This window comes from Schistocerca nitens, chromosome 5, assembly GCF_023898315.1.
Source record: "Schistocerca nitens isolate TAMUIC-IGC-003100 chromosome 5, iqSchNite1.1, whole genome shotgun sequence".
NCBI classification, from domain to species: Eukaryota; Metazoa; Arthropoda; class Insecta; order Orthoptera; family Acrididae; genus Schistocerca; species Schistocerca nitens.
Genome location: NC_064618.1, coordinates 352,447,067 through 352,459,409, shown reverse-complemented (window position 1 = coordinate 352,459,409; position 12,343 = coordinate 352,447,067). Strand labels below are relative to the sequence as shown.

The 12,343-nt window shown below is 45.7% G+C and overlaps 1 protein-coding gene across 1 annotated transcript in view; it reads right to left on the bottom strand.

Annotated features, from left to right (window-relative positions):
• Positions 1 to 12,343, bottom strand: part of LOC126260218 (trypsin-1-like) — a 96,458-nt gene that overhangs the window by 52,498 nt on the left and 31,617 nt on the right. The gene's annotated exons all lie outside the window — the stretch shown is intronic.

Genomic DNA, 12,343 nt, shown 5'->3' with positions numbered 1-12,343 from the left:
TGTTTAAACACACGCTGGAAGTGGGAGTCGAGCCCATACCGCACACATAAGGCACTAGGATCCATTTGCCAGACCACTGAAGCCCACATTTGCTACATTCATGATTGTCTCGTTACGTATTATGTGACGTAGCCGTAAAGTAGATGTGCCCCGGTGCGTAGGCAGGTACATGTATCCAACAAGGTCATGTCAGGTACTATGGTGGAAATGTGGGCATGCATTCTAATTTTGTATCTGATCGCGTGGAGACAGTACGCAATCGAAATCACGTCCAAGAACGACATGATTCTACCTGCCCGTGAGGAGGGGAATCATCTCAGTCCGATAGAATTCGGAGGAAGCACGTTGTTGCTGGACCCAAATGGGATGTATACATTGACGATCCGGACTTCGAGGAGCGTAAGCGCTGCTCCTCTCGCCGAAGGTAGAAACTCGACGTCCTCAACTTCGGTACCCGCTTTGGTCAGCACTGCAACGCCCAGCTCTTGTGCGGTACCTGGGTGGATATGAGCTAGCAGTTAGTGGAGATCTGCGTCCCTTAATTTCTGTTATAAGGCGGTATCAACATTCGCTGCCCGTAACATGTCACGTAGAAGCTGTAATTTATGTCCATTGCTGATGTTTTTGATGTTGATCGTCGTTATTCGATATGCCTGTAGGGGGGTCATTCTGCAGAATTCCGTTAAATATTCTGCTGCTGAACCCGCCGCTCTCTCTCCGAGACGACGGCTGTTTCACTCGCTCCTCCTTGTATCGTGATGTCCATGGTACCTTTGTTTTTGTTTGCGTCCTTTGTTGTCGTTGGTATATCCGTCTTTCCTGTATCCGAGTTGTCAAACTCAACTTCATCCTTCGAATTAACAGGATTGTGTGGAGGGGCAATAGGAATCCGTCTATATGGACCGCTTTGTGGTTCGGGCTATCGCACACTGTCCACGTGCATGGGCGTCGAACCACTGCCTCCACAGCCATTCTGACCTCAGGCCGTCTCTTGATGTTCTGGTTCCTGTTCCTTTTCATGACTCGTCGCCGGAGTACTGCACTGTGTTTGTACTACTTATTTTGTTGTTGCTGTGGCGTGTGTCCGTCCTTCGTTTCACATGCTTGAGAATGTCCCAAACTTGCAGTTTCTACATGCCCTCCTTTCTCGAGCGTCACGTCAGTGACCACATCCGTCCCTTCCGTCCGTATGGGATCAACACGCTCCGAGACAGCGCAACTGGGAGCGTCTTGCAACGTTCTCACTCGTTGGTTCACGACTTGTCCATACTGCAGCGTTGCTATCGTGGTTCAGCGCTAGGCGCTCGTGCAATGGGGAGCGGTGCCGTAGTTCCTCGCGGTGACTCGACGTATGTGAGAGGCCACTACCGGAGCATATGTGAGGTTTCCCTTCATACATAAATACTACACGACAGCCAAAAAATATATACGTAAGAGCGGATGTGTTTCAGGAAATCGACTCTTACTTGGCGTACACCAATGAGAACAGGATATGTCTCAAAGCTCATCCATTTTTCTTCAGTAAAGGCGAGGACCTTTCCGTATTGCTGCAGTGCTGACGTTACTTGTTGTGCAGTCACCTCAAAGGGCAGTTCGAAAACAGGTACCGTTCGTATTCCAATGACCGCTGGATCCACCAGGACATTCTCTAGACCGTTATTCAAGTGAAGAAACTTGTAAAAGCCGCCTGACGACTGAATGAGCTGGCCACAGCAATTGTCATTGATAAGCTTTACACACACCACTTGTTACTATTGAAAGATGAATGCCAATCAGTTCGTGAGGATCGAGTTTGAGCACTTCTCTCAAAAATACGTTGAATTTCAAGCGCTTCTGGTCGGGAAAATAGGTTTTCGAATGCGAACTTCACAGTCGATTTTCATAGAGAGTTAGCCATGTGAACGACATCTGTGTACTCTGAACGCTCCGTTTCTAAATCAATACCCCCCCCCCCCCTTAATCTACGCTGTTTGTCACAGCTAAGACGTAAACAACTCGTTCTCGTAACGCGGCCTCTCAAGCCCGATTTGTTAAGCCACTTGAGAATACTGCGGTATATCTTTTTTCATTACTTCCGTATTTCCTAATGTAGATTATATGGAAAGTGACATTAGGCAGTAATCATAGCATAGGTGCCAAACGTCATATCTGAGTTCAAACAATGAATTTTACGTACTCAGTATCACATCTTAAATGGAAGTCATTTAGACTATTTCACCGAGATGACAGGAAAGTACGGTTGTTGTTGTTGTGGTCTTCAGTCCTGAGACTGGTTTGATGCAGCTCTCCATGATACTCTATCCTGTGCAAGCTTCTTCATCTCCCAGTACCTACTGCAACCTACATCCTTCTGAATCTGCTTAGTGTATTCATCTCTTGGTCTCCCTCTACGATTTTTACCCTCCACGCTGCCCTCCAATGCTAAATTTGTGATCCCTTGATGCCTCAAAACATGTCCTACCAACCGATCCCTTCTTCTAGTCAAGTTGTGCCACAAACTTCTCTTCTCCACAATCCTATTCAATACCTCAGTTACGTGATCTACCCACCTTATCTTCAGCATTCTTCTGTAGCACCACATTTCGGAAGCTTCTATTCTCTTCTTGTCCAAACTGGTTATCGTCCATGTTTCACTTCCATACATGGCTACACTCCACACAAATACTTTCAGAAACGACTTCCTGACACTTAAATCTATACTCGATGTTAACAAATTTCTCTTCTTCAGAAACGCTTTCCTTACCATTGCCAGTCTACATTTTATATCCTCTCTACTTCGAGCATCATCAGTTACTTTACTCCCTAAATAGCAAAACTCCTCAACTACTTTAAGTGTCTCATTTCCTAATCTAATACCCTCAGCATCACCCGATTTAATTTGACTACATTCCACTATCCTCGTTTTGCTTTTGTTGATGTTCATCTTATATCCTCCTTTCAAGACATTGTCCATTCCGTTCAACTGCTCTTCCAAGTCCTTTGCTGTCTCTGACAGAATTACAATGTCATCGGCGAACCTCAAAGTTTTTACTTCTTCTCCATGAATTTTAATACCTACTCCGAATTTTTCTTTTGTTTCCTTTACTGCTTGCTCAATATACAGTTTGAATAACATCGGGGAGAGGCTACAACCCTGTCTCACTCCTTTCCCAACCACTGCTTCCCTTTCATGCCCCTCGACTCTTAAACTGTCATCTGGTTTCTGTACAAATTGTAAATAGCCTTTCGCTCCCTGTATTTTACCCCTGCCACCTTCAGAATTTGAAAGAGAGTATTCCAGTTAACGTTGTCAAAAGCTTTCTCTAAGTCTACAAATGCTAGAAACGTAGGTTTGCCTTTTCTTAATCTTTCTTCTAAGGTAAGTCGTAAGGTTAGTATTGCCTCACGTGTTCCAACATTTCTACGGAATCCAAACTGATCTTCCCCGAGGTCCGCTTCTACCAGTTTTTCCATTCGTCTGTAAAGAATTCGCGTTAGTATTTTGCAGCTGTGACTTATTAAACTGATAGTTCGGTAATTTTCACATCTGTCAACACCTGCTTTCTTTGGTATTGGAATTATTATATTCTTCTTGAAGTCTGTGGGTATTTCGCCTGTCTCATACATATTGCTCACCAGATGGTAGAGTTTTGTCATGACTGGCTCTCCGAAGGCCATCAGTAGTTGTAATGGAATGTTGTCTACTCCCGGGGCCTTGTTTCGACTCGGGTCTGTCAGTGCTCTGTCAAACTCTTCACGCGGTATCTTATCTCCCATTTCATCTTCATCTACATCCTCTTCCATTTCCATAATATTGTCCTCAGGTACATCGCCCTTGTATAAACCCTCTATATACTCCTTCCACCTTTCTGCCTTCCCTTCTTTGCTTAGAACTGGGTTGCCATCTGAGCTCTTGATATTCATACAAGTGGTTCTCTTCTCTCCAAAGGTCTCTATAATTTTCCTGCAGGCAGTATCTATCTTACCCCTAGTGAGACAAGCCTCTACATCGTTACATTTGTCCTCTAGCCATCCCTGCTTAGCCATTTTGCACTTTCTGTCGATCTCATTTTTGAGACGTTTGTATTCCCTTTTGCCTGCTTCATTTACTGCATTTTTATATTTTCTCCTTTCATCAATTAAATTCAATATTTCTTCTGTTACCCAAGGATTTCTATTAGCCCTCGTCTTTTTACCTACTTGATCCTCTGCTGCCTTCACTACTTCATCCCTCAGAGCTACCCATTCTTCTTCTACTGTATTTCTTTCCCCCATTCCTGTCAATTGTTCCCTTATGCTCTCCCTGAAACTCTCTACAACCTCTGGCTCTTTCAGTTTATCCCGGTCCCATCTCCTTAAATTCCCACCCTTTTGCAGTTTCTTCAGTTTTAATCTACCGTTCATAACCAACAGATTGTGGTCAGAATCCACATCTGCCCCTGGAAATGTCTTACAATTTAAAACCTGGTTCCTAAATCTCTGTCTTACCATTATATAATCTATCTGATAACTATTAGTAAATCCAGGATTCTTCCAGGTATACAACCTTCTTTTATGATTCTTGAACCAAGAGTTAGCTATGATTAAGTTATGCTCTGTGCAAAATTCTACAAGGCGGCTTCCTCTTTCATTTCTTCCCCCCAATCCATATTCCCCTACTATGTTTCCTTCTCTCCCTTTTCCTACTGACGAATTCCAGTCACCCATGACTATTAAATTTTCGTCTCCCTTCACTACCTGAATAATTTCTTTTATCTCGTCATACATTTCATCAAATTCTTCATAATCTGCAGAGCTAGTTGGCATATAAACTTGTACTACTGTAGTAGGCATGGGCTTTGTGTCTATCTTGGCCACAATAATGCGTTCACTATGCTGTTTGTAGTAGCAAACCCGCACTTCTATTTTTTTATTCATTATTAAACCTACTTTGTATTTATAACCCTGTATTCACCTGACCAAAAGTCTTGTTCCTCCTGCCACCGTTCTTCACTAATTCCCACTATATCTAACTTTAACCTATCCATTTCCCTTTTTAAATTTTCTAACCTACCTGCCCGATTGAGGTATCTGACATTCCACGCTCCGATCCGTAGAATGCCAGTTTTCTTTCTCCTGATAACGACGTCCTCTTGAGTAGTCCCCGCCCGGAGATCCGAATGGGGGACTATTTTACCTCCGGAATATTTTACCCAAGAGGACGCAATCATCATTTAATCATACAATAAAGCTGCATGTCCTCGGGAAAAATTACGGCTGTAGTTTCCCACTGCTTTCAGCCGTTCGCAGTACCAGCACAGCAAGGCCGTTTTGGTTAATGTTACAAGACCAGATCAGTCAATCATCCAGACTTGCCCCTGCAACTACTGAAAAGACTGCTGCCCCTCTTCCGGAACCACATGTTTGTCTGGCCTCTCAACAGATACCCCTCCGTTGTGGTTGCACCTACGGTACGGCCATCTGTATCGCTGAGGCACGCAAGCCTCCCCACCAACGGCAAGGTCCATGGTTCATGGGGAAGTACGGTGTTAGACATAAAAGCTGGCCGCCAGCTGGCCACCTCAGAGATGAAATCTGAGTCATTCACTTAAGGCAGCCGCCTCTCAGAATTCTAAGTACGGCCACATCCACGATCTGGCAACACTGTAAGATGCAGAAATGTATGAAGGAAGCCCTGTTAGTCTTCTCGAGATGTTCCAGAGACGTATCTGCCCATGGTGTAGAGGTGAGCTTCAAAAATGGTTCAAATGGCTCTGAGCACTATGGGACTCAACTTCCGAGGTCATTAGTCTCCTAGAACTTAGAACTAGTTAAACCTAACTAACCTAAGGACATCACACACATCCATGCCCGAGGCAGGATTCGAACCTGCGACCGTAGCGGTCTCGCAGTTCCAGACTGCAGCGCCAGAACCGCGCGGCCAGTTCGGCCGGCAGGTGAGCTTCATGCTCGTCCACTCCATCCCCTGGTTCCTATGGAAACTCAAACAAAATTCGTTTCATTTTCTAATGAACCCACAATAGCAAAAAGTTCCAGAAACATATCCACCAAACAGCTCGTGGCTGCGTCAATATCATAACAGTTTATGCTCTAGTGGTTCCTCAATCCACAGCAGCTACAAACTGCCTACAATACGCCGCCTACTGTCAACATCAGACGGCTCCGACTAGGTGAAATTGGGGTGGCGCTATGAGTGTATATATCGATGGTTATTTTCTTGTTTGAAATTCTCGTACTTATCCTACAGTCACAACTTCGATATTGCATGTCTGAAACTTATGAACGTGGTTCAAGTGTGATAAAATATGGTCGAAAGTGGAAAAAGGTCGAACATTTTTGCTTTGGATTTAGTAGAGGTATAAACGCAAAGAAGCAGCTCTGAACCTTTTATTGTGTGTGGGGATAGTACTTTTGGGCAAAACGTGTCCGAAAAAGACTTTCTTTTCTTCAAGAAACATCGTTCTGACGTGAAGGATTTTGCACATTGAGGAATCCTCTATAACAGACATATGTGGTGGAGTGTGACCATTTAACGTCGTACGTCCCTTACGTTCAGCAGTAATGGTTGAGAAGCCGGGAGCAGTGGTACTGAATGCTCTAATTTAAAACAACGAAAATCAAACGGGTGGCTATTAACACCTGTTTAGTTGATCGTCATCAGTTGATTTATTGAGAATTCCAATGCAATATTGCTACTGGTGACTAGCTATGATGTCTTTACATTAACTTCTTAAGAAGATTTCTTGGTTGACTCTTAACAAGAGACATATAATCTAGCAAAGGGCAGTGTGAGCATAATGTTTTGCCTATGGTGGCTCAGAAAAGTTTTTGTGCCTTACGAAAACCTCCCTGTTGAAGAGTATATCGCAGTTGGTAATTTTTTTTTTTTTACCAACAACAGACATATATGAGTCGCAGTGTAAGAAAAACGTCCTACAAAACTTCATCACGTGTTGATACTACAAAATAACGCACACTGCCGATTTCACTAGCAAAGGTATTCAGGAGTTTCAAATGTCATCCATCATGCACTTATTCTTCTGATCTTATGCCCTCAAATGTTTGCCTTTCAACATGCTTGTCACAAAACGGTCAAGAAAATTTCTCTCTGGACGAAACTGCACTTCACACCCGCTTCAACGACATCTTTAACTCTGGTCCAGTATGGAGGCGTGTAATCAGTAAACTACCTGAACAGACTGTTTTACATAATGCCTGTTGATGATTAATTTCTCTCTGACGTTTACTGTTGTGTTCACTAAAAGAAACGTTATGGTCTAACACACCACCATTCACGCACACCCTTTTCCCCCCATCCACCACACCACCATGGATGTCTCATAAATTATGACACCAAACGCAGATGTATACCTAAATTAAACAGCTCCTTATCAGCTTTTTTGAATAGGTTCAAAAATGGTTCAAATGGCTCTGAGCACTATGGGACGTAACATCTGAGGTCATCAGTCCCCTAGAACTTAGAACTACTTAAACCTAACCAACCTAAGGACGTCACACACATTGATGCCCGAGGCAGGATTCGAACCTCCGACCGTAGCGGTTGCGCGATTCAAGACTGAAGCGCCTAGAACCGCTCGGCCACACCGGCCGGCTTTGAATAGGTATTCTGCCGTTGCTCTGAAGAGAAATACTTAAGGTAAGTACAAATATTCTATATGGCGATCATCCAATGTTTCCACTCTTCCAGGTCCATTATTCGAAAAATGGTGAAAATAAGCAACAGAGAAGCACCTATGAATTAATAAATAGTAATCTGTCAAATGTGGCATACCCCATCACTCACCTGACGATTGTGAAAAACTGCTTTTTGAACTACACGGCACTGCAATACAAAGTTAAGGCTTTCCTAGGAATCTGTCACTTAAATTCGTTGCGGTCTTTATCAATTAAGACAGAGGAGGAGGAAAAAGGATGACTTTGAATATACTGTTCCAGCAGGATTTGAGCCTATAGCTACAGCTTTACTGGCACTCTGCAGCTGAGGAATCAACAAAGTGAAGAACATTCTGTTGTTTGTGTAGTACAGACTAAGGCAGAGAGAAGCTTTTTCATTATTTATTTTATGCTTCATTTAACATATACCATTGCAGTTCAAGCACGTTTTGCTTATCAACAGGCGCTTATGCATACAAAAAACTGTTGCATAAAGATAATTTAGCTTAATTCAACTTAGCATAGAAATGTTCTGTTCACTCTTAGCTGCTGGAACTTTAGTCGGAGTATCTGGAGGGAGAGAGGTGTGTCAGCGAGTGGTGAGAAATCATCTACTGGTGCCTCCTACTAGCGTGGAGCAGTATCCCGTTGTGACTGACACCATAGCCTAAGTGGTAGGCAGACAGTTTTGCAGCAGTTATTGTGGTGCTTTATCGAGTGATACGCTCTTGATATTTCAGTTGTACACTTACAATTTACCCCTCCCAAACTTCATTCGTTGTTTTGCTACTCTTGAGGAGATGTGTTGCAACATTACAGTGTTGCACGGCTGAATCTGACGCTGACACTAACTTTTAGTTTCAATGGAGAAGCTAAATTCAACATTTCAATGGGTTAAGGTTAATAAATGCATTCCTAATGAAATAGTTTGATGTGTCGGCAGCGGGGCCAACACCTTGTAGATCGAAGTGGCTGAAAGTGCACGCTAAACTAACGCAGACGGGCGTGAAGTACTGGAACATGAGACTTATTAATGAATAAGAAGAAAAGTACGTAGCTGGAATAATATACTTAACTTTATTCTCTTGTTGGAATACATCTCTTGAATAGTAGTAAGCTATAAGCACTTATACAAATGGCGCCTTGCTAGGTAGTAGCTATGGAATAAGCTGAAGGCTATTCTATCAGTCTCTCGGCAATTGAGAGGAAGACTTGGTAGGTCTGGTTGCAAGCTATGTCGTCCGTACAACTGGGGCGAGGTCATGTCCGTGTCTTGTGACCTGCCATGTGGTGGCGCTAGGATTGCGATTACACAGTGGCGACACGCGGGTCCGACATGTACTACAGGACCGCGGCCGATTTAAGTTACCACCTAGCAAGTGTGGTGTCTAGCGGTGACACCACATTCCTCCCCCGCAAATCGGCGAACGGTCGTGAGATAAGGCTTCCGCCCGCCGTGGGGAGGACCCCATGTTGACGTATGCGATGAGGTGGGGAGCCTAACAACAGGCGAGGCTGTGCCACCCGCACCCGGCCATTCGGTCCGAGGGGAGCTAGGAAACGCCTGCAAACCTAGTCCAGGGTGCACGTCAACATGAGGTGTATGCGCACGTAATGAGACAGAAGGGTCGACCTCCATGTGGTCGGAGCACCCGACGGGCGAAGACGACATCTGGTCCGGAGCGGGCAAGAGGTCCATGGCGGAGGACGGCTGGGCACGGGAAGCGAGCGGCGGCGCGTGACCCAGTGAGGCGCCAGGCGGCTGCAGCGAAGCGTCCGCTGCGGGCGGCGCCGGCGGCGGCTGCGGTGGCGGCGGCGCGACGCCATGTGGCAAAATGGAAGGCAGCGTCGGCAACACCTGGGGATGAGGCGAGCCAGTAGATGGGTCCCCAAGGCGCTGACCTGACGGCTCCGTCGCTGAAAGCAGACGGGGAGCGGCAGAACCCAGGCGACGACAGAGGCGCAGCTGATTGAGATGCCGACGCACCTCACCAGAGGCCCCCAAAACCAAATACATCGCGCGGCCGAGGCAGCGAAGAATGCGCCCTGCGAGCCAACGCCGTGAACCGCGATAATTGCGATAATAGACAACGTCGCCAAGAGCAAAAGCAGGAGCCTGCCGCTGCACAGGAACCTGATGCGGCGGATGTAGCAAAGACATCAGGGTGCGATGAGATCGACCATGGAGCAATTCAGCCGGCGAGCGACCATCGCGGGGCTGAGAGCGATACGAAGACAAAAAGAGCAACAAAGCGTCCTCCCGAGAATGCGACTCTTTCAATTTCAACATCTGGGACTTGAAAGTCCGGACCAATCGTTCAGCGGCACCGTTTGACTGAGGCGAAAACGGCGCGGACGTCAGATGTTGAATACCATTGGCCTTGCAGAATGACTGAAATTCTGCGGACATGAATTGTGGGCCATTGTCGGAAACAAGAGTCTGCGGAAGACCTTCAATGCAAAAGATAGCAGACAAGGCTTGGATTGTGGCAGAAGACGTCGTGGAAGACATCCGGACAACAAAAGGAAAATTACTGAAAGCATCGACCACAACCAACCATCGAGCATTCCAGAATGGACCAGCAAAATCGATATGCAAGCGTTGCCAAGGGTAAGTGGCTTTCGGCCATGCAAAGAATTTCCGCGGCGGTGCGGATTGTTGTTCTGCACACGCCACGCAAGAGGAGCACATATTCGTAATCGCAGCATCGATTCCGAACCAAGTACAGTGCTGACGAGCAAGCTGTTTCGTTCGCACTATACCCCAATGTCCTTGGTGAAGAAGCTTTAAGACAGAGGACTGCAACGAACGTGGGACCACGACTCGGGATTGATCATTATCAGAACGCAACAACAAAACACCACGTCGTACAAAAAGTCTCTCCTTGTGAGCAAAAAAACGGCGAACCAAAGGATCCTCGATCCGTGACTTTGACAAGGGCCATTGCGTAGCAACAAAACGCAAAACAGTAGCAAGGACAGGGTCAGCAGCTGTGGCTGTAGCTACACGACGAAAATCAATCGGAAACGATGCGACCACGTCATCGGCTTCCGAATCAATGAACATGCAAGCAAGTTCGGAAGAATCGAATGCCTTATCCTCAGCAACAGGCAAACGGGACAACGCATCAGCGTTGCCGTGCTTAGCAGTGGACCGATACAAGATATCGTAGCGGTACTGCGAGAGAAAAAGTGACCAGCGAATGAATTTCTGCGCTGTACGCGGAGGTACAGGCTTGTTCGGATGAAAAAGCGATGTCAAAGGTTTGTGGTCCGTGATGATTGTAAAGTGACGACCATACAAGAAGTCATGGAACTTGGTAACACCAAACACGAGAGCTAAAGCTTCTTTCTCTATTTGTGAATAATTTCTTTGCGCAGATGAGAGCAATTTGGACGCAAAGGCAATAGGGCGATCATGCGAGCCATCTTTGTGCGCAAGCACAGCACCGATCCCGAAATCCGATGCATCAACCATCAACAAAAGGGGTTTTCGGGGATCGAATGGCGTAAGGCAAGTATTTGAAAGTAACGCCGATTTCAACTGGCGAAAGGCGCGTTCGCATTCCGTCGTCCAGACGAACGGAACACCTTTACGGCGTAAGCGATGAAGCGGAGCTGAAATGGAAGAAGCATTGCACAAAAATTTATGATAATAATTTATTTTACCCAACACACTCTGCAGCTGTTTCACATTCTGCGGAGCAGGTAAGTCCTGTATGGCCCGGAGGTGCTCTGGACTCGGAGGTATACCTTGGGCATTTATGACATGCCCCAGGTAGGGTAAGTCCCGAGCAAAGAACACACATTTGTCCTTTCTCAAGCGAAGACCATTCTGACGCAATACCTGAAATAATGTTCGGAGATTTTGCAAATGTTCGGCTTCTGTCTGTCCTGAGATCACAATATCGTCCAGATAGTTCGCAGCAGTAGGGACCGACGCACAAATAGTTTTTAAATATTGCTGAAACAATGCAGGGGCGGATGCACACCCGAATGGCAGTCTTTTGAAGCGATACAAGCCAAGATGCGTGTTTACCACCAAGACGCGCTGGGAGTCTTCGTCCACAGGTATCTGCAAGTACGCATCTGCTAGGTCCAATTTTGAAAAATATTTTCCCGGGCACAGTTTGTCAAAAAGATCTTCCGGGCGGGGCAAAGGAAAAGTAGCAGTCACAAGTTGTGGATTCACAGTGGCCTTGAAGTCCACACAAAGTCTCAATTTTCCGGAAGGTTTTGGCAAAATTACTAAGGGCGAGGCCCAGAGAGAAGCCTGCACTCGTTCAATTACACCTTGAGATTCTAAATCGGCCAATGTTCTTGCGACCTCATCACGCAATGCGTGGGGAACATTGCGCGCTCTGAAAAATTTCGGTTGCGCGTTGTCTTTCAATTCCAAATGTGCAGCATAGTACGTAGCGCAACCAAGGCCCGGTGCAAAAATGTCTGCAAATTCTTCACAAAGACTAGAAACACTGGCGGAAGGCACAGTCTGATTCACTGATAGGACCTGATTTACTATAGACAAATTAAACAATTGAAACAAATCTAAACCAAACAAGTTCACTGCACTAGAAGAACGAAGAACGTAAAATGATACAAGTTTTGTTTGTCCCTTGTATGTTGCAATAAGGCTGCACTGTCCTAACACAGGGATCGGCTGTCCTGAGTAACTAGTTAACTTAACATT